The 19726-nt window shown below is 36.4% G+C and overlaps 1 protein-coding gene across 1 annotated transcript in view; it reads left to right on the forward strand.

Annotated features, from left to right (window-relative positions):
• Positions 1-19726, forward strand: part of TENM1 (teneurin transmembrane protein 1) — a 452127-nt gene that overhangs the window by 104618 nt on the left and 327783 nt on the right. The window contains exon 2 of the mRNA XM_085060418.1: positions 11540-11599. The gene's annotated coding sequence lies outside the window, so the exon portion shown is untranslated. The remainder of the gene's footprint in view (positions 1-11539; positions 11600-19726) is intronic.

Raw genomic sequence — 19726 nt, forward strand, 5'->3', positions numbered from 1 at the left:
ATTTCACATGCTCTTAAATATCTCCAGTCCTTACTATTTGAGTAATGTTTCTACCATTTTGTATAGAAGCAAAATTTTTAAGACTTTAGGCAGCAATTTTAGTGGGGGATGTTATGGGCATGCAAGTCCTATAAAGCCTTTCTAGACAGTATAGCAACTTCAACATCATCACCATCATCAGATTTTCTTCTCAGTTATGGAAAAAGAAAAGAAAAAAACTCAAACGAAAACCTTAAAATTAGAAACACATGAATTTGGAGCAGAAAGACACAAATTATTCTCTGTTATGACTCTATTACAGTCAAGCAGTAGCAACAGAGGAGAGTGTGATATTCAGTGTGTACATAGAAAAGTGATTTTCTCTTGTGAGTCACATCTGGAAAGAGAAGTCAACAACTTACTGGTATTATCAGTAGAGCAGCATTTTATCAAAGGAGTCTGTTGGCTTTTTCACACAAGTAGAATTGTGAATTTCCCAAAGGTCTAGTGATTTGGAAGGTGCTATTTAGATTTATTCTTATCATTAAGTTAGACTTAGTCTGCATCATGCAGCCAGGCCCCAGGTAAACGGGAGCTCTCTGGGGGAAGTTGGGAGCCTGATGAGTTTCAAAGTCTTATTTGCCAAAATACTCTGGGGATTCGGCATCTAAAGCTGTGTATTTATTTTTGTCAAGTCAAAAAAATAACCCCAACCAAAGACCCAAGAAAACAAGAAAAGAAATAGTATTTATGTTAAAGTTCCTGGAAGGAACTAGCCACTGACTTTACCTTCATTGGCACTGCAGCACAGCACCCTGTGGGGATCTGTGTGCATTTCTTCCTTTTGAAGTCAAATTTAGTGACAAGAATATGCATTAACCCAGCCTGATCATGCCCCCCTCCTTCCTTTATACACTGATACTGCTACCTAGTGAGTATATTCCACAGTTAAAATGAAATGGTTCAGATGTCTAATAGTAATTGTGAGTCATTCCTCCTCTCCATAATGTGAAGTACAGAGAATAAATATAGTTTTCAGGTTTGGTAGTAAACATATCATGTGGCTCTAGTTAGAAGACCATGCTCTGTGGTTTTATGGCCAATATAAACTCTCTCTATTGATTAAGCACAGTAATGTTGTTGGAGTACCTGGAAAGGCATTCAGTCAGTACCACAGAAGTGTCTACATCTGGCACTGCATTTGTCTCAAAGAAATTCTGCAGCACTCCGCAATATGTGAAACTCTTGCAGTTATTTTAGAACTGTGGTAAGCCCTTTCTCCTGTCAAGGAACCTCTATAACACAATTTTGTGTGTTGCTGAAAGCTACAAGGCCAGTAAATAATTTAGAGTAATTAAACCAGAAAGAGGTTTCTTTACAAAATATTAGTGAAAAAATACAGTTTTGTTATACAGTAAAATTTCAATAGCAAAGTCTTACGCCAGCAATTAATATCTTTTTCTTAAGAAGAAAGAAAAGAGAAGATGGAGTTATCAGTTTGTCATAAGGTGTGCTAACTACCAAAATTGAAGATCTGTCATCCATCTCAAGGTTTTGCCATCCAGAAATTATCTGCTAGAGATGAATAGCTTAAACGTTTAAAAACAAAATTGCTACAGATAAAACCTGTTGGAATAAAGCAATTGTAAAAAATAACATTAGAAAATTGGCAAATCTCTGTCAGCACACATTACATGCCATCTGCACCACCCTGGGCAGGAAAGACTTCCCTGGGGACAAAGATTTGCCCTACTACCATATAAGCAGGAAGTAGAGCTCTTGCCAGCTTTGAAGGAAAATTATTTTAATAAATGGACACAGAACTGCTGGAGTCTATGACCAAAACACCTTCCTGTAATATGCTTCTTGGACATAGTCAATAATTTTGTTGTTTCCTCTACTTTCTTGGGTTTATTTCCCCCTAGATACCACTTCATTCACATTCCTATCAGAAAAAAAAAATTGAATTGAGAAAAGAGGATATTTTTCTTCTTTTCCTCTTTCTTCAACTATCCAGTAGATTTTTCTTTCTGTGGAAGAGAACAATTTATGAAGATAGACAAAGATTATCTTCAGTTTTTCTAATACCTGCATGAATCTGAGCAAGCTCCAAGGATGTCACTTGTGCTCCAGTGACAAAAAAAAAATGCATAATTTGGTTTTGGCATCCCACATTAAGCACTAAATTAGGATGACAGAGAAAGAAAAAGTAAATAGCACAGTATATGTGGCTGAAAGGGTTATTTAGGGGGCTGTGTGGTGTGAACAGGGTGGGTATTGACAGAAGCAGCACGTTTTGCAGCACAGCTCAGGCCTTGCTTAGCCTGGAGGTGAAAGGCAGATTCCATTCCCTTTCTTGCCAAAGAATATTCAAGTTTTCAGCAGCAACCTCATAGGAGCATCTGAATATAGACTATTCCTTGAGAATACACAGTGATTCACATCAAGCTGCTTTCAGTCTCCACTGTTTCTACTGTTCCATGTTGTACACAATATTTAAATATTTAATAAAGCAGAGAATGGGACCATATCCAGTAGCTACTAAGTATGTCCCAGGGTGACCATTTTTACTTTCATGTTGTAAATTGTGAATTACATTTATTTGAACTGGTTTTGCTTTTGTTAAACAGTGTCAGAAATATTTCATCTAATCTGGATTTTCTTTTTATTTTTTTATTTTGGTCGAAAGAAAAATCATCCTGATTTGGTTCAAAATTCCCCTAATTTCTTAGCAACAGGACAACTCTTTATTACTTGCAAAGTATTTTCTGAGTTAGAGCCTTTTTTCCACTATCCAATCTGCCAGTTTAATCCTCATTTTCAGAATTGCTGATTTCAGGTTATTTTCATTAACAATTAGTGATCCTGCTCAGAATAGGAAAATATATAAGATGCTCTTTTTGAGCTTTGTCTTCTGAGTCACCTTTCCTGTAAGGAAAAGCCAAGAGAACTGGAATATTTCAGCCTGGAGAAAAGGCTCCAGTGAGATGTTAGAGCACCTTCCAGAACCTAAAAGTGCTACAAGACAGATGAAGAGGGACTTCTTACAAGGGTGTAGAATTATCTTTACCGTTACATACAGATTTATTTAATTTTACATATTACTACTTCAATTAAAAATGCTCAATGATTTTTCAGTTTGTTTAATCACCAGATCTAAGATTTCTCCAGTCTTTACAAATCTTTGAAGTCAGTATACATGCATATACATTTGCAAATATTACCATAAGTGTTTCCTTTCAAGTGCCATCTAAATATTCTTCAGTTATCTTTATTTTTTTTATCTCTTTAACGACTAGTTATAAGTTTGCCTAACATCCAAAAGTGTAGAACATCCATAGCAGGTCTTAGAAAAGCAGTGGGAAGGATAGACATTTTTCACTAAATAAAACAATTTGCTAGTACCTGGAAATTATTTGCTTGTGTTCAACACTTTGCCTCATACTTTGATTTCATTTTCTCAAGATATACTGTGTCCTGAATACATTTTGGGATTCTACATTGAAAAATAAACTAGTGCTCCTAAACAATATTTAAAATGACATTTTTATTATGTTGGCATGAAGCACGTTGCTGAATTGCTTTTAATATGATAATGTTTTGCAGTTTACTATGCCATAAGTGCAGTTTGGCAGTTGAGTTTACATGAATATTTCATCCAGAAAAGGCCATGAATTTGTAATTATAAATAGACCTGTTCAACAGAAAGAGATGGATGATTCTATAGCTACTAATTTTCCAAGGGAATGATATGTGGTTGAAGACCGAAGGCAAAGACTTCCAGCTGCAGAGGGCCATCTGCAGATCACTTTAAGCAGTATTAGAGAGGTCTCACCACCTTTTCTAGTGGATTAGTTGGAGTTGTTTATGATGCTCAAATTGTTGTGTCTTGGCTTCTTCAGCTGTGTATTTGCAAAAGCACTGGCTGATCAGAGGTAGAGCCAGCCTGGCTTCCTCTCTCCTTTACCCTTATTTTGCTCACCCAGTAGCTCACTCTGGTTTAACTGTTTAATGCCAATCTCCATATAGATATTACATCACACGTGATATGTTCAGTACAGTGAATAACTATTGTGTAAATTCTCTAAAATCCCAGCAGAACACAAAGAAAGCAACACTAAAACATTCCATCTTTGGTGCATTTTTGAAAATCCTTAATTTGACTTAATTGCACCCAGTTTTGCTCAGGGGTCAGCATTGCTCCTCTACAGCTGCAAAAATATATTCAAATTCTTGTCTGACTTTATTGTAATATCCTCTTTTGTTTTAATGTTTTTAGTTTTGTTTTACTCTGCTATGGTGTTGAAAGCATCTTTAGAGCCAGACCTTCCAAACAGGCACTCCAGTGATTTTACTGATGAGAATTCAGCCCCGTGTAGTCAGTGCTGCACATCAGCAAGACAAGCCCTGCTGCCTTTAGCACATTCCTGAGGCTCTCCCAAAAGGACCTGGTAAAAGAAGTTTATGTAGGTAAAATACACTGACAGAGAGGAGGAATACGAATCACTGCTACTGGGATTATTGATTGGGGGAAATGATTTATCCAGGTCAATTCTGTCTGACAGCTGTGATATTAATTGCTAGGGATACAGACAATGAGAGATTGGGAAACTCTACTGCAATGTTGTCTCTTATTATGCTATATTTACTATCAGCTACTCTACTGAGCTTTCCAGCTCTGTTAAAGCCTAAAATTTTGCCCTTGGTTGTACCTGTGCAATTCCCTGGTAGTAAATCGAGCTGTCTTGCATTACCAGAGAAGTTTCTCTGTGTCCAAATATGCCCACAGAGAGATGACCAGCTGTGGCATTAACACATTTAGTTGTTTTCGATACACATTTTGAAATATTAAAACATAATAAATTAGAAAAAATGTATAGCATGGAGAAAGAAACTAGGAGAGTACTTGGAATGGAAATGAAGGAATATACCATAAGTATGTAATATAGCTATATAAATAAGGAACAGAGAGTTAAGAATGGAATTCTTTCCTGCAAGAACTAAACAGAGTAGAGGTTAGAGGCTAATTTTCCCTCCATCAAAGTTAATGGCAAGGCATCCATTAATTTTAATAGGACCAAGATTAGCCTCAAAAGTACTTAACTATAGCAGGATAACAGAATGAAATGATGATGATGATGGTGATGGAAGAAAACACAGTGGAGATGGGTGTAAATGTGTTGTTATGGAAAGAAGGGGAAAGGAAAACACAGTATTTTCAACTATCAGTCCTGGGTCAGAAAAGGGAAGAAAAGACAGGAGAAGAACGAGGAGGTTGAGGTTTATGCTGAAGGTTTATTCATCAGATTTATACTGAAGTCAATACAGGACATGAGGAGTAAGATTCAACACCCTCAGGCTAATGGCTAGAAGAAAAGGTCTTTGCAAATACCTGCATGGTATATTTGCATTAAAGACCAAGTGAAAATTTCTGGACTCGCCTCAAAAATTAAAATATGCAAATAATAATTGTGAAAGAATGAAACAAAACACACACACAAAAAAACCTCACCAAACTAAGGACTCAAGAATATATAAATTTTCAGCTTAGACTTACTTGCAATCTATTTTGGTGTTTTTAGAAAATAACTTAACCTCTATCTCTCTTCATTCCCTAACATTTATCCATTTTATGCATTAAATATTAATGTTGTTCAATGGTTTCAAAAGCTTCTAGAAAAGTTTGAAAGCTTCTAGAGTGCTGGAAGAATACTTGTTTATTGTGTGATCATATTCCCAAACCTTGAAGAAAGTTGAACTCTTCAATATTTTCCCTACAGCCAAAGCAAGCATGCTGTTGTAATATGAAGTGGAAACAAACAGCATTGTTCTGTTCAAATAACTGTTACCTTCTAGTTGTGTTTTTAAATCACGAGTCAATACAGATACAAAACAAAGCCACAGAGAATTATTATTTTCTATCCCAAATAAAAAAAAAGTTTTCTCTTGTATAAGTTTTGTCCCCTCTCAGGAGATGTTTTGGTATCTATATCTATTCAGTCGCCTAGTATGTATTTATATACTTGTAAATATTTCTTGAATACTTTTTCCCTACATCTCTTTTCTATTTCAGTCCCATTTATGGCAAATGTTTGATTTCAAAGGCAAGGAGCTGTTGCATCCTGTCCCCTTCTCTTGCCTTCTTAATTAATTTCTCAATGTATTTATAGGCCATTTTTCTTTATCCATAACGAATGTACACTTGATATAACCTTCATAGAAGTGTCTGTGCTTTCATAAATGAAAGGGTTTTTCTTACAGATTTTACTCTAAATTTGCTCAAAAATGTTTTGTGAAATCCTGTCACAAATGCTGTGGAAAGGTTTCTTTTTTGTTGTCTCTACATGTTCTTCTCCAAGAAATATTTGCATTAATAAAACTGGCAAAATGATGTCTTAATTTTGACAGACTTGCTGCATGAGAAAAACAAAAACCAGTTATCTTAAGAAGAGCAATAACCAAAACAAACTTGCAGTGTAGGTCAGGAGTTCTCAAACTACTCATTTTTACTTCATTAAAGAGTAGAAAACTGTCAAGGTAAATTCAAAAAGATTCTGAAGTGGAAGGTCTGACTCCACTTTGATTTGCATTTTACAAAGCAGATGCTTCAAATTAGGCAGGAGGAGGGAAGTCTTTGTGTCAGAAATAGGTGCTTTGCCATTTCTGTGATAATCCTTCCTCACTTGGTGAAACAGTGAGTCCTTGAAAGGCTTTTTCACACACTTTGAAGAGATTTGCTAAATGTGAGAAGGACTGAGTTCAGGTTACTCCCATGCTGATGGTTTTCTGTAGGAACCTGGACCCTAATTAGTGTTTGTCTTGCTGTCCATGCACTAGAGTTAATTCCTTGTTACCTTGTGGACTAATATGAAATTAAATACCTTAAATACATTTATATTCTCACAAAAATGTTATCAGACAGGTCTTTGGATAAAAAACAGAACTAATCAACTCTTTCATAATCACGGGACAGACATTCTGCAATAAAACTGACATAATTTTTACAATCAACTTAAGTGCATGTTCTACTTCTGCTATGAAAAGAACACAGAATTATACCACAGTGATTATACCACTGGGCAGAGATTGCTACTGAGGTTTTTTAAGTGTCTGCCCACATGGAAGGAATGAACAAAGTTTCTGGTGAATTATCAGTGATGTTGGCACAAACATACTGTGTTTTAGGGAAGTAGGTAATGCTCCCCCAACTGCAACAGCACGGGAAAGGATTCCACAGGATGGGATTGTTATGGTTTGCTCAGCTCTGCTATCACACCTGCCGAGCCAAGACAGCACCATGGTCAAGCATTCTTCACCACTGTGAAATATCAGGGCCTGGGGCCAGAGGGGCATCACTCAGTGGAAGGACCTCACATGTAGGTTCACAAAACTAATTATGAGATCTTTTAAAAACATACCATGGACTTTGAGTTCATGAGAGCTCACAGTTCACATGGCAGAGTCTGATTTTAAGCCTCTAACTTGCCATGCTATCATCTCATTTTTTAAAGTGATCCAAAAGTTCTTAGGAACTGACCAATGTTTTTTGCCTTTTTTATTATTTTTTAATTCCTTTAAACCAATAACCTACGGTGTGCTTCTCTCTCCTTGTATCAAAGGGCAGGGCAATATGTTATTTCAGTTTCCTATAGAGAAACCAACCTTCCTGTTATCTGTCCTCATCACAGCTGCTGTTCTAGAGACTCAGGAGTGCACGTCACTGCCTTCTCCTCAATTGCAATGGACCCAATCACGTGTAATGGATTCCCTCAGCTCCTTGGCTTTCACTCAAATCTAGTAGTTAAAACTGAAATATTTTTTAGTGTGCTGTTTGCCCTCATGTGTGCAAAGAAGTGACTGCCAGCATCTGAAATACTGCATTTATTCTGCTGCCAATCTAAATTCATGCTGGCAACAGCTGAAGGAAATTTTTTTATGTGTAGAATTTAATTGAATAAACTTTAGTTTTGATTTTTAGAATGCTTATGAAGTTTGGTTAACTGTTAAAACTACAGAAAAACTTTCTGGTGACTGCTAGTATTGCTACTAAAAATAAGCTTAACACTAATTTATTTACAGGCTACTGCTCTGTATAAAATATGCTTTCTCATTATGCTCAAGGCAGGATAGAGTACACTCTTTATTATTTTTTTATGCTATTATAATTATGAATCCTGACAAAACAGGCATCCCTGTAGCATCAAAGTCTAGAAATCAGTAATAATAAAATCCCTCCAGAAAGTCAAATAATAAATCTAAAGGACAGGTTGTCTCTGTTATCTGATACATTAGTTTTCATTACATCTCTGTTCTTGCCTTTCCCTGCTATTGGACACTTCTGTGACTTAGCTGAATGGGGTGCTGGGCCACCTTGCCTGGGCCATGCTTTTGCCAAGAAAGGATGGTACAGATGATCCTTGAGGTCCCTTCCAGCCTGGGATTCTGATCCTGTGATATTGAGAGATTTCTGCTTAGGCCATGACACCAGACAGGGGGAATACAGAGGGAAATACAAGGCAAGTGTTTATTCCTTGGGGTTTTGGCCAACCTTGGGTTGCATTAGGTGGGGTGTAGATTTTATCACCTGGCTAAAACACTCCTCTTGGAGCTGTCAGCTCCAGTGGGCACAGGCTGGCTCAGAGGCACTTCACTTCTGCCCTCTCATATTCTACTCATAAGCCAAGAAAAAGTCTGAGATAGCATTAATCCACAAAGACAGTTTATAGCCACTGCAAATATGCTACAATAGGGACAGGGAGGTGTTGCGTGCAGAGTTCTGTGCTCTGCATGTACAGAGAGATCTGTAACTGTAAACTGGCACTCAACCACACTGATGTTCAACTCAAAAAATGTGTTTAGAAGTCTGTAATGTGTCACTTGATAGTGATTTTTATCCAGGATGATGTGTGTATGCTAATTCTATTGATGTGTGATGGATTTATTAAACTAAAATGGTTCTGTTCACTAGGATTTTTTTCAGTGAAATTATTTTGCTGTCTTGTCAAATAGAGGAAATTTTGTTTGAAATGAGAGATCCTGCTTCTTAGTATTCCACATCTACCCAAACAATCCAAGTCCATTACAGCTTATGCATCCAACAAACTCATAGACAAAGAAATATTGTGATATGATAAAAGTAAATCCCGAGCTCACAAATATTATATTGTGTTTGGGGAAGTGTTGTGTGGCAGAGATGCAGCTTTCTGGAGAGATCAGCTGTGCTGAATGACTGCACATCATCATTACATGAGGAGAAGTGCCTGAGCAAACTCAGCTGAGGTTCCTTTGTATTTATGTGTATTCATATTAGGAGAAGCAGCTCCATGTTTTGCATACCAGAACTCTCTTCCTGCCTCCATGTAGCAGCAGAAGAAGAAACTGGTCCTGTTTTTCTGTGAGTGAAACAAATTTTAGCTTGAGAAGCCTCACAAAGTTGAGGTTTCTACATTCAGAAAGAGGTACTTTTAGTGTGCTGTGGACATGGCTTTCTTTACTAATAGCTGGACTTCCACTTTATACTAGGAAATTCTAAGTAGAATTATTCACTTTCTACTTAAAGAGCTGTAATATGAAAGTTGGAGTACAGTAGAGGTAGGAAAGGCAATAACATCCTTAAGAGGTTAGTGTAAGGTGTAAGATTAGTTTTTATTGTATTCTTTAGCTGAATTTTAATGTCTCATGGGAAACCTAGAGATTCTGAGCTACTTGTTTCCCTGTGTGCATATGGAAAACTGTCAAAATTAGCAAATTTTGAAATCAGGAGATGGGGGACAATGTCACATATTCAAATTCAAGAACTGCATTTATTAATGAACTGCTATAGAAAAAGGTATCATTGGTGTTCTTTCCTTGTCAGCCTTCATCTTTTGATAGTGAAAAATCACTTTTTCTGATCTCTGTTGTAGAACACTAAGTGTAAAAATTATATGCAAATGAATGAAAATTCTCTTTCTTATTGAACGTATCACTGGCTTTTTCTTCAGCCCTTTCTACTTTTGTGATTACTGATGTCAATTGTTCAACCATTTTTCTCGTAAAAGTAGCTGGAAGCGTTTTATGTGTTTTGTGTTTATGTAAATTACAGAACAGCCAGGAGATCCTGCAGCCCCAAAGCTGGAGCCAGGCTTTGCTGGGAACATGCTATGAGTGTTTTCTGAGGGATATTTTTTGATTAGATGCTCCTTAATATTTTGTGATAAAGTGTCTTTATAACATGAAATAATATTACAGAGTTCAGTAATGTGTGTTCAGTATGTTCTTTATTGCAGTAAAAATAGGGAGAAAATAATAATACTAATTGCTCTATGTATGATATTCCACTCCAGAAATGGGCAAGTTGAGTACCTTAATGGTATGATAGACCAGTATACTTGTGGTTTTTAACAGCCCTACCATTTTCATTTTTTCTTACTGTATCTTAGGCTAAATAGGAAATTCTTCAGAGGGAGAGAACCATAATGAGCTACATTTTCACACAATAGGGCCTGAAATGAGTTTGTGATCTTCCAATATTTTTTTACTATAAACGTAAATGGCGAATAATTAAAAGTGCTGAGATTTTAAGATATGGGTGTAATATCCTATAGAGAATTTAATTCTTTTTTATGATGTGGATTCACTTCTGAAGATTCCTTTAAAAACATAACATATTTAGTGGTGCTTTGAAAAGATCTTTTACCTCCTCTCTAAAATAGAGTCGGCTCTCATAATTACGATTTTCTTTTATAATATCACCATTTTAAGGCCTCATATCTTGGCTTGGCTTTTCAAGAATTATTTTTCCTGAAAACTTGTAATAAATAAGTTGTTCATGTAACAAAAGAAATACAGATTTTAACCTGTATTTTTCTTTCCCCTATGTATGTATCATGGTTTAAATATCAACAATTTTCTACTGAGAGCTCCTCACTACCACATTGATGGTATGGGTAGTGTTACTAATTAGGTTGAAAAAATTCATAATAAGGGAGAGGAAAAAAAATATTAAACTATCTTTGACTTGGTCTCTGACTTGATGAAATTTCTCTGAGTGCAGGAGCAGTAACAGAGACTTAATGCTTTGATTTTAGTTTTTTGAGAGTACTGCTTCAGGATATTGGGGCAAAAGTGAAGAAAATTAATGAGAATGGAGGGGACAGGGAGAGAGAATGAACCCAAATTCAGCCATGAAGGCCATTTATTCTTTGGCTTTCATGGTAGATTTCAAATTTCATGGTTTTAAAAGTAGAACTCAGAGGGGCTTGTGAGTCCCTTCCAACTGAGGACATTTGATGGTGATGATGAAATATTCTGAAATGAGACAATTTTTGTTGAACATTGTAAAGTGTGTATCATATAAGATTTTAAATTCAGGTGTAACCTGATGCCAAGTATAACACTGATATGTGATGATATCAAAGACATCTTGTATTAGGTTCAAAATCCAAGTAACAATTTTTAAGAGCAGAACTTGATATTAAAATTTTGGTAGATTTTCAGTTATTAATGGTACTGAATTATTCAGGTTATTCTGTAGTCTGTGCAATACACTTAATGGACTGCATTCACTTTTTTTTTTAAGATCTGCTGAAGAAATAATGAAGAATGAGAATCACTGAAGGCATTAATCTTATTTTGAGAGGTAGGTACAATCTGGTCATCCTTGTTCAAGAAAAATGAACTTAAATGAGAACAGATGGAAAGAAGTGCAATTATGATGATTAAGCGAACAGTGAATCTATCATATGAGAAGAAATTAAAGTGTGTAATATAATAGGAGCTACTTATTTATCCTAGTAAAATGAGAAGTGAAGCACATGATTCATCTCTGCAAATAAAACCAAGGGTTAAACACAAGGAAGGGAGATGAGGTTATTGCCAGCATTTGATAAAGTGCTTAAAACCTGGTGTGAATGAATGCAAACTGGATGTGTCAGAAGTCCTTCAACAGCATATTTTGGATGCTGGAAGAGTACTCTGCTACTGAAAAAAAGCTGCTACAGGTGTTCTCAGTTCTTCCCCTTGTTTCCAGGCAGGAGGCCCAGCCAGGGTCCCTCTAGGCTGGTGCAGTGAATGTGTCACATTACAGAGACTGACACAAATTTTAATAACAATACTTTTTTTAACAAATGTCGTCTTTACCCTGCTTTTCTGTGTCATGGGGGGAGTTGCAGTGAGGGTTTTTTGGGGGATTTTAATATTTTTGAAACATTGCAAATATAGAAAATATTACATCAAATGTTTGAAAAAGTGCTAGTAAGCAAGTGTTAGAGCAAGTGAAAATCACTTGAAGTACAGAAACATACTATGCATATCCTAATATGTGACAGTGAAAATAAATTGTTGATGCCATTATTATTTTTTAATGCATATTTGATACAAAAGTCTCCAGGAGACTGAAAGCTGTGAATTTAGTCACTGTTCTTAAAATGACAGCATACATGAAAGGTTGAAAATTAGAGTCCTGTTAAGCAAAATATTTTCAGTCTGTTGGCAGAGAAATTCTAATTCATGGTTGCCAAAAGGACACACGTAGAAAATTATAAGTTAAAGGACATGAGTAAGAGAGAATTTCTGAAAGGTGAGTCATGTTAAAGAAATAAGATTGCCTGTTTATAAGTGAGTGGCAGAAGAGAAAATACAATATTTAGTATTTCTCCATGTCAAGAAAGCTTTTTCTTTTTACCAAAGTTTCATGCAACAGATTTTTATATAAGCTGTCTGAATATGGAGTGGATGCCTAAGATTTTTAATACTGATAAGTAACCAGAGTAGCAGGGAATGGGAAGTGCATTTTGGTAAATTGTTGAGGAGTAGAATTCTTTTGCTGTCTTTGTTGGGATCATTTCTCTTCAGTAATTTAATTATTGATTCGATTTAAAACATGTATGGCAATAAATATTTCAGGTGATACTAAAGTAAAAAGATAGTTTAAATGGCAGATTGTTGCAGTTACTTTACAGGAAAAATTCTGATAAATTGAATGAACAGGCCAGGGGGTGGCAAATTAAATGCAATAGGTTTGAGTGTTAAGTGATACTCCTGGGTTGGTGTGTTATACAAGTTAAGTGTAGTTGAACTTGATATTGAATTAGGTAATAGGAAGAAATGTTCAATGCATGTTATTGACAGATTCAGTGTTGACTGTTTACTTCATTGTGTAGCAGCAATATAGGCTAATGTGTCCAAATGGGCTTCTAATACAAAATTGATCTTGTTTTATAAACCAGTTCATAAAGAATAACCATTAGGCTGAATTTCCCTATTTTGGTCATTAACTTGTAAACATGGAATTATCAAGGAATAAAAGGAGCACATTCAGTGAAGCTGATAAATCTGGGAATATATGGCCTAGAGAGATGGAAATAAAGCAATATGCACAGAGGCTGAGAGCCCCTGTTAATAGCATAGAACTTGGAGGGGAAAATGCAAATCCTGCTTTGACAATTGGAAGTCTTCAAGGGAGGACTGGAGGGTTTTTCCTACTTACCCTTCAATCATATTATGTTATTTGACACTTCAAAACTGGACACCGAGTTTTTGGCACCTTCCAGAAGTCCTCAAATGTGAATCCCAAGGAAGAGACATTGCTGCACTGTTCTAATTCCCATAATATAGATGTGGTTAATTTAATGCATGAGTTACCTCACAGAGATTGCTGCAACACCCTGTATATCTTAAGTTAATAGCATGCATATGTGTTTGCAGGATCAGGCTTCACTGATCAGCTTTATATTTAGATGTGGCTAATAACCCCTTCTGTGAGTTGGGTGGAATTTTCCCTGTCTCCTGTGAAATTTGATGTGCATTAGGAAGTCAGGAGTTACTGCTCTTTTTTGTGCTGATAAACACATAGACTCTCTTTAAAGTGGGCGTCTTTCTCATCCCTCCACTCCATTTGCCAGCCTTTGGATCCCATGAGATGGATGAATTTGACAGGTTCAGCCACTTGACAAACAGGATGGCTTTGAGTGAGGTGCTGGTCCAACCTCCCATGCAGGTGGGGAGGTGGCTGTCGGCCCTGCAGTCAGTGGGAGGTGTGGAAATCAAACCTGGCCAAAGCTGAACTCTGATTTATTGTGGGGAATGGCAAAAAACTTTTGAACTCAAAAGAGATTGTTTTGTCATCATATCTACCTAAAAATCTGGAAGTGACCCTTTGAAAAGCATTGTAACCCAACATGCGAAGCATCATGATCCCAGTCAAACTGCACAGACAATTACCAAGAAATTATAAATATGAATTTCAAGATATTTGCTGCAGCTATAGGCAGCATTATTTCAGTTAATGTACATATTCCCTTTAAACCTTGTTTGCATACCTGTATCCCTTGTATGTTATATATTATTCATTTCTATACAGCAGGAACATATGATGAGATAAGATCTTGAGGGTAGGATTGTCAAAATAATGAGTGCTTGCATATGTAGCTGAAGATAAAAGAGGATGTGGCTGCATTCTATCTGAAAATCAGATCCTTAATAATTACTTTATCCGCATGAGCTACAAAGGTGTTTTGAGCTAAGCTGTTGGCAGCATCAATGGGAATTCTTTGTAGGTCTTTTCTGTCTTATTTAAGCTTTATTTAAGACTGTTCGTAATCAAGCAATTCTTGTGTCTTACTATTGTGTCTGTAATCTGTTCTTCACTGTTTTCTCAGGGATTACTGATCATTGCAGAGTAACAGCAAAGCAGTGTTGTGAACAAAACCTGCTGCCATATCTGAATGTGTAGCTTAAACACACAGTTAATTTTTTAACTTTATTGCACTTGGTGCTGCGTTCATTATTGAATGCATTTCTGCTATTTAGATAAGGATAATTTTTCTAACACTATAAGAACGAATTATTAGAATTTTTTTTTAAGACAGCTGGTATATTCAGTGGCATGGGTTAATATTGTAAGCATGTAAACTTGCCATTTAGCCTTGATTTTTCTAGCATACTTTACTTTCCACTGGCAGAAAAACAAGCAAAATGCATCATGGCATGGCTTTATTGTACCACTGCTCAGCAATTTTTATATACTGTTTCCTTTTATAATTTGAGACATGATAATGATTTTTGCAATAAATTTTTTCCTAAGTATTCTTACTGATGGACGATGCATTTATTTAAGCATCAGTGGACAAATAAAGTTATCCACGGATGACTAACAACCTTGAATAAATACCATTTCACTCAGCAGCTATCCATAGTACCTTAGCAATGCAATTACATGCCAGGACCTATTATCCCAATTAATGGACTGTTTTATATTCACTGTGCATTATACTTGAAACTCTTCAGAGGCCTGGCCTTCACTTAGCCAGAGGCAAAAAAGAAATGTATAACAAATCACCAGGAAAAGGCTTTCATTTACTTTCCAAGATATGTAGCGTGTAATTATACTTAAAGCATAACAAGGATGGTCTCCAAAATGCTCTTTGATTTAAGTTACAGTAAAACTATATATTAAACCCATGATTATTAAATACAGCTATCTTGTTTTCCAAGATTATTGTTGTTAACTGCAAAAGTGGATATTTTGCTATTCTCTTCATGCATCATCTTTTTTACAAATATTTTGCCAAAGGCTAAGTTTGAGGATTATTTATGAGATTCATATTGCTTCTCTCTTTCTAACCATACGAAATAAGATGATGCTGCATTTGCTGGATGGGTGAGCAAATAAAATAGTCTGCTAAGAAGTACGCAGTGCACTGTTGTGTTGCTGCTTTGTAAAACGCCAGCCCTGGGCTGTCTTTCACAGGGCTGGAATTTGACCACTGGAGTTTCCCTCTACTCCCTCTGGTGGTTTCCAAAGCTGCACTTCTAAAGCTATAAAATAAAACGCAGTTGTATTTCTTCTCCTCATTGTAAGGAGCATTGATTGCTTCTCATTGTATATTATAGTAAAGGGGCAGTCTATTACATGAATTTATTGCATTTTCTTCATGATAATTACTGGAAGTTATTGAACAAGGCAGGGAGTTATCACCAGTAAGTTCCTGCTGTAGCTGAGGAAGCAAATCCACAAATATTTAGTGGATCTAAAGCTGTAAACAACACATCCTGTTTACAGTGTAGTAGGAATTTACAACTTATAGTGCATCTGAGGATTTTTTAGGAATCATGCTCCAACTACTACAAATTCAGGCTTGAAATATGAACTGCAGTAAAAAGTTGTCTCACTTTGTATCATGCAGATACCTTTTGTTGAGCCATTAGACAGCAGTTAAAACGACCACTAGATTCACCATTTCCCTTATTCAAGAATGACATTACTATTTCATGAGCAGCTGTTTAGGGAGTCTCATGAAGTCTGCATTCATACATTAATGCCCGATTGCTCTCTTTACATTCGGAAGAGGAATCTATCAATGGGAAAAATCAATAATGTAAGCGTCCCAGTAGGTCTGCGGATTCCCGTAAAATACAATCCCTGAGTCATCTTTCTGTAATTTCTTTTCACAAAGAATTTGTCCAGTCCCAGTTCAGTGGTAGCTAGAGGATCACTAGGAAAGAGGGTAGCTGTCGCAGCAAGAATGATCAGAGTGCTCTTCCCAAATTTCCTGGGTGGGCCTGATTGCCTCCATCCCTCCCAGCCGCCGTAGAGCTGGATGTGTCCTTGTCACAGCAGATGATGTCAGCCACAGGGGATGCAGGGAGAGGGCCCAGGGCTGCTCCAGCTGCCCTTGCCTGCCTGGCTCCTGAGAGCCTCAAGGAAAAGAGGATGAGCAGGTGTCTGCTGCCCACTGCATACAGCTGCAACCTCCAGTGGCAGCTCAGCAGGATGTTAACAGATAAAGGCCAACAAATTCAAGTGTATGAATTCCTGTTTTTCTAATTGCTCCTTTTTCCCCCTGAAAGAAAATGGGGCCTTGTGTGAGATGGTTTCAGGTCCTGCTGCTTTCCTCTCCCTTCTGTCACAGGTCCTGAGACATCAGAGAGTACAGGGCTTGAGATAGCCAAGATATTTAGATTTATTTCCAAGTTCAAACAACCCTCAGATTCATGCCTGGATCCATTCCATTCCAGCCATGAATAGAATCACTGCTCAAGCTAATATGGTTATCATATAATTCTTTTATAAACATAAAGTAATGGTTTATAAATGTATGCATAAAAAAATTGTTTTACCGACTTCAAATGCCAAAATTCCTAGATTTTTACTTGCAATACTTCTAAGACATCAGAGGGGGTTTGTTAATGTGCAGGTCCACCGTGGGAAGTACTAATGCATTTAAAGAGAAGCCCAGCTGTCCTGCCAAACGAATGCTACAGGTGTAATCCAAATGCACATTTATTTAAAGATGGAAGATAAAAGCCAAAAGGAGTTTAAAATAAACCCCAGTAAGTTTAGCACTTTATCCTTAAACGAATGAACAAACTAGTACAGAAGAAATAAAAAGCTAGCAAGTATATTAACTCCAATTAAATGTTGATGACTTTGATAAATGCTGCAGTCTCAATAAATATAAGTGATCTTCACATTACTCTTCATTTATTGACACCCTCGTACTATTTTGAAGAAGATTCATCTTCCACCGAAGACTTTTATTGCTATAATATTTCACAACTGACTAGCCAATTTTTTCTATTATCTTAATATACACAGTTAAAATAAAGAACTAACATTACCCCTGATGACTATCTATGTCATATACAAAGACAGTAAGGGGAAAAAAACATAACTTCAGAAAGAAAATTCCTGGCCATCATTCATTTTCTTACTTCAGTTTCAACTATCACACTGAAATAGGCTCAGAAATATTTTTTTCTTTTGACCTATTTTTCTGGTTTTCTTATCAGTGTTTTTGCTTTTTGAAGGCAGAAGCTAAAGATGGCCTTATTAGAGTCTCTAAGGTAGTTTAAAAATTTTTACTCCCTAGATAGAGCAATTCAATCACTTTCATTTCTACAGTTTCATTGAGAGAAAAACATATTAAAAAAATAAACAGAATTTTTTTCCTAGTTCGTCATGGAGCCAAAACAAAAATTTAAGAAGTAATCTGTGGCAACAGTGACAGAATTGGACTGGTGAGTTGGTCTCCCTGTTTTAGCCACCAGCTAGAGAAGCAAGGAAAAGGAGAATAATGTTGTAGGGCTTTTGATTCTGCTTCAGTGTCTGAATAGTGCCCTTCTGCTGGGAGAAATGGGAGGAGTCAAACCCTTAAGGACTGGCTCCAGCTTTGCTGTAAGGACAAGTGCCCTTGATATGTACTCTGGTTGTGGCTGGAAATCTGCAGGATCATAAATGTCATCCCTTCTTCCTGTCTTGCAGCAATTCATTGCTTTCCAAGTATCTTAGTTACGACTGTCCGGACAGCAAATTTATTTTGGTTGTCTGCAAGTATTAATTACAGAGCACTACACATGATGAGAATATTTAGTATCTCTGATGTTGGTAATTGTCCAGCAGAAAAAATTCATACTAATGGCAAAAATATAACATTGGGTGGGGAGGGGGGGAAGGAAGAAGCCTTTAAATAAATACTGATTTACCTTCTCCCTTCCACAGTATTAACAGTATTATTGATACAGAAGGAAAGGCAGTCTCCCATGCAAAATTTACTGGAGACTTACAGAGCAATGAACTTCCTTCTAGGCCCCTACAAAGTTGTGATGTTGATCAACAGAGAGATAAAGAATGCATCCAGTAACTATCACATATTATTACAATACAGAATTAATATATTAAATAATGCAGTGTGTATTTCTCTGCTATACCTCAGCATAACAGGTTGGGTTTGCTTGCAATTGTGTAAAAATATTCATAGTATGTGGATGAACTCAGCTTTTCTGTAACAAAATGAACTTTGGTGCCATTTCATTATCACAATAAGACATTTCCAAGAGTGTGGTATTGTAAGATAGTCCTTTTACGGATCATTTTAAGGCCAGTGGGGCATGTGTTATCTCACTTTAACACACACCTTGTGGGGTTTTTTTATTTAAGTAAATGATGTTTCCAGTCCAACAGCATTTTTGTGTACAGAACTAGCTGAAGAAGGTGAATAATGTGACCATGGGAATCTTTTAATTTAAAAAGAAATGTTTCTTAATTAGAGATAATGGTAGAAGCTTGGCAGGAACGCTCACCGGATGAGCAAATCTCAGCAGCTCTACTGTGCTTGTATAGAGAGAGGGCTGTAAGTCATACCCTGCTCCTACTTAGCTCATTGACTTTTCCTAGTGACTTCTTCTAACCACCTTTTCCAAACCATCTAATTAATTTTTTTTGTAAGAGACAAACTTCTTACTTTAGATTAAAAAATTAACAAAAATAGAAGTGACTGCACATGAAAAAATGTATTGCATAAGATCCATTCATCATTGGATAAAGCAGCTGAACCCAGTATTAACAAAGATTGCTATTCATTTTTTGAATTTGTATGATTGACCACTTAAAGAAATTACTAGTGCTATAGAAAGTCTTGTGACTAAAAGGGAAAAGTCATTAAGTTCAGGGAGGTCTTGTCAGCCTCATAAAATAACTGTTGATTATAATTATACAGTAATCTCTGAAACATTCTCTTGGGAAGTAAAGAGAAAATGAACAGGAAAAAAAATTACCTCCAACTGATACACATTACTGATATCAGGAATACACTTTTTCAGCCTATTGCATGCTGTGAGAAGCTTGCCATAGCTTGTTTCTTTTGCTAACCTCTCATTTCATCTGTCTAGTTACTTATACTATGTAAGACAGAAAATGTGCATTTTCAAAGTCACTTATGTAAACTAACCAAACTATTTTTGTTTCCTCAATTGTCATGCTCTAAAA

This window comes from Lichenostomus cassidix, chromosome 4A (assembly GCF_008360975.1).
Source record: "Lichenostomus cassidix isolate B80296 chromosome 4A, HeHo_3.0, whole genome shotgun sequence".
Taxonomy (NCBI): domain Eukaryota; kingdom Metazoa; phylum Chordata; class Aves; order Passeriformes; family Meliphagidae; genus Lichenostomus; species Lichenostomus cassidix.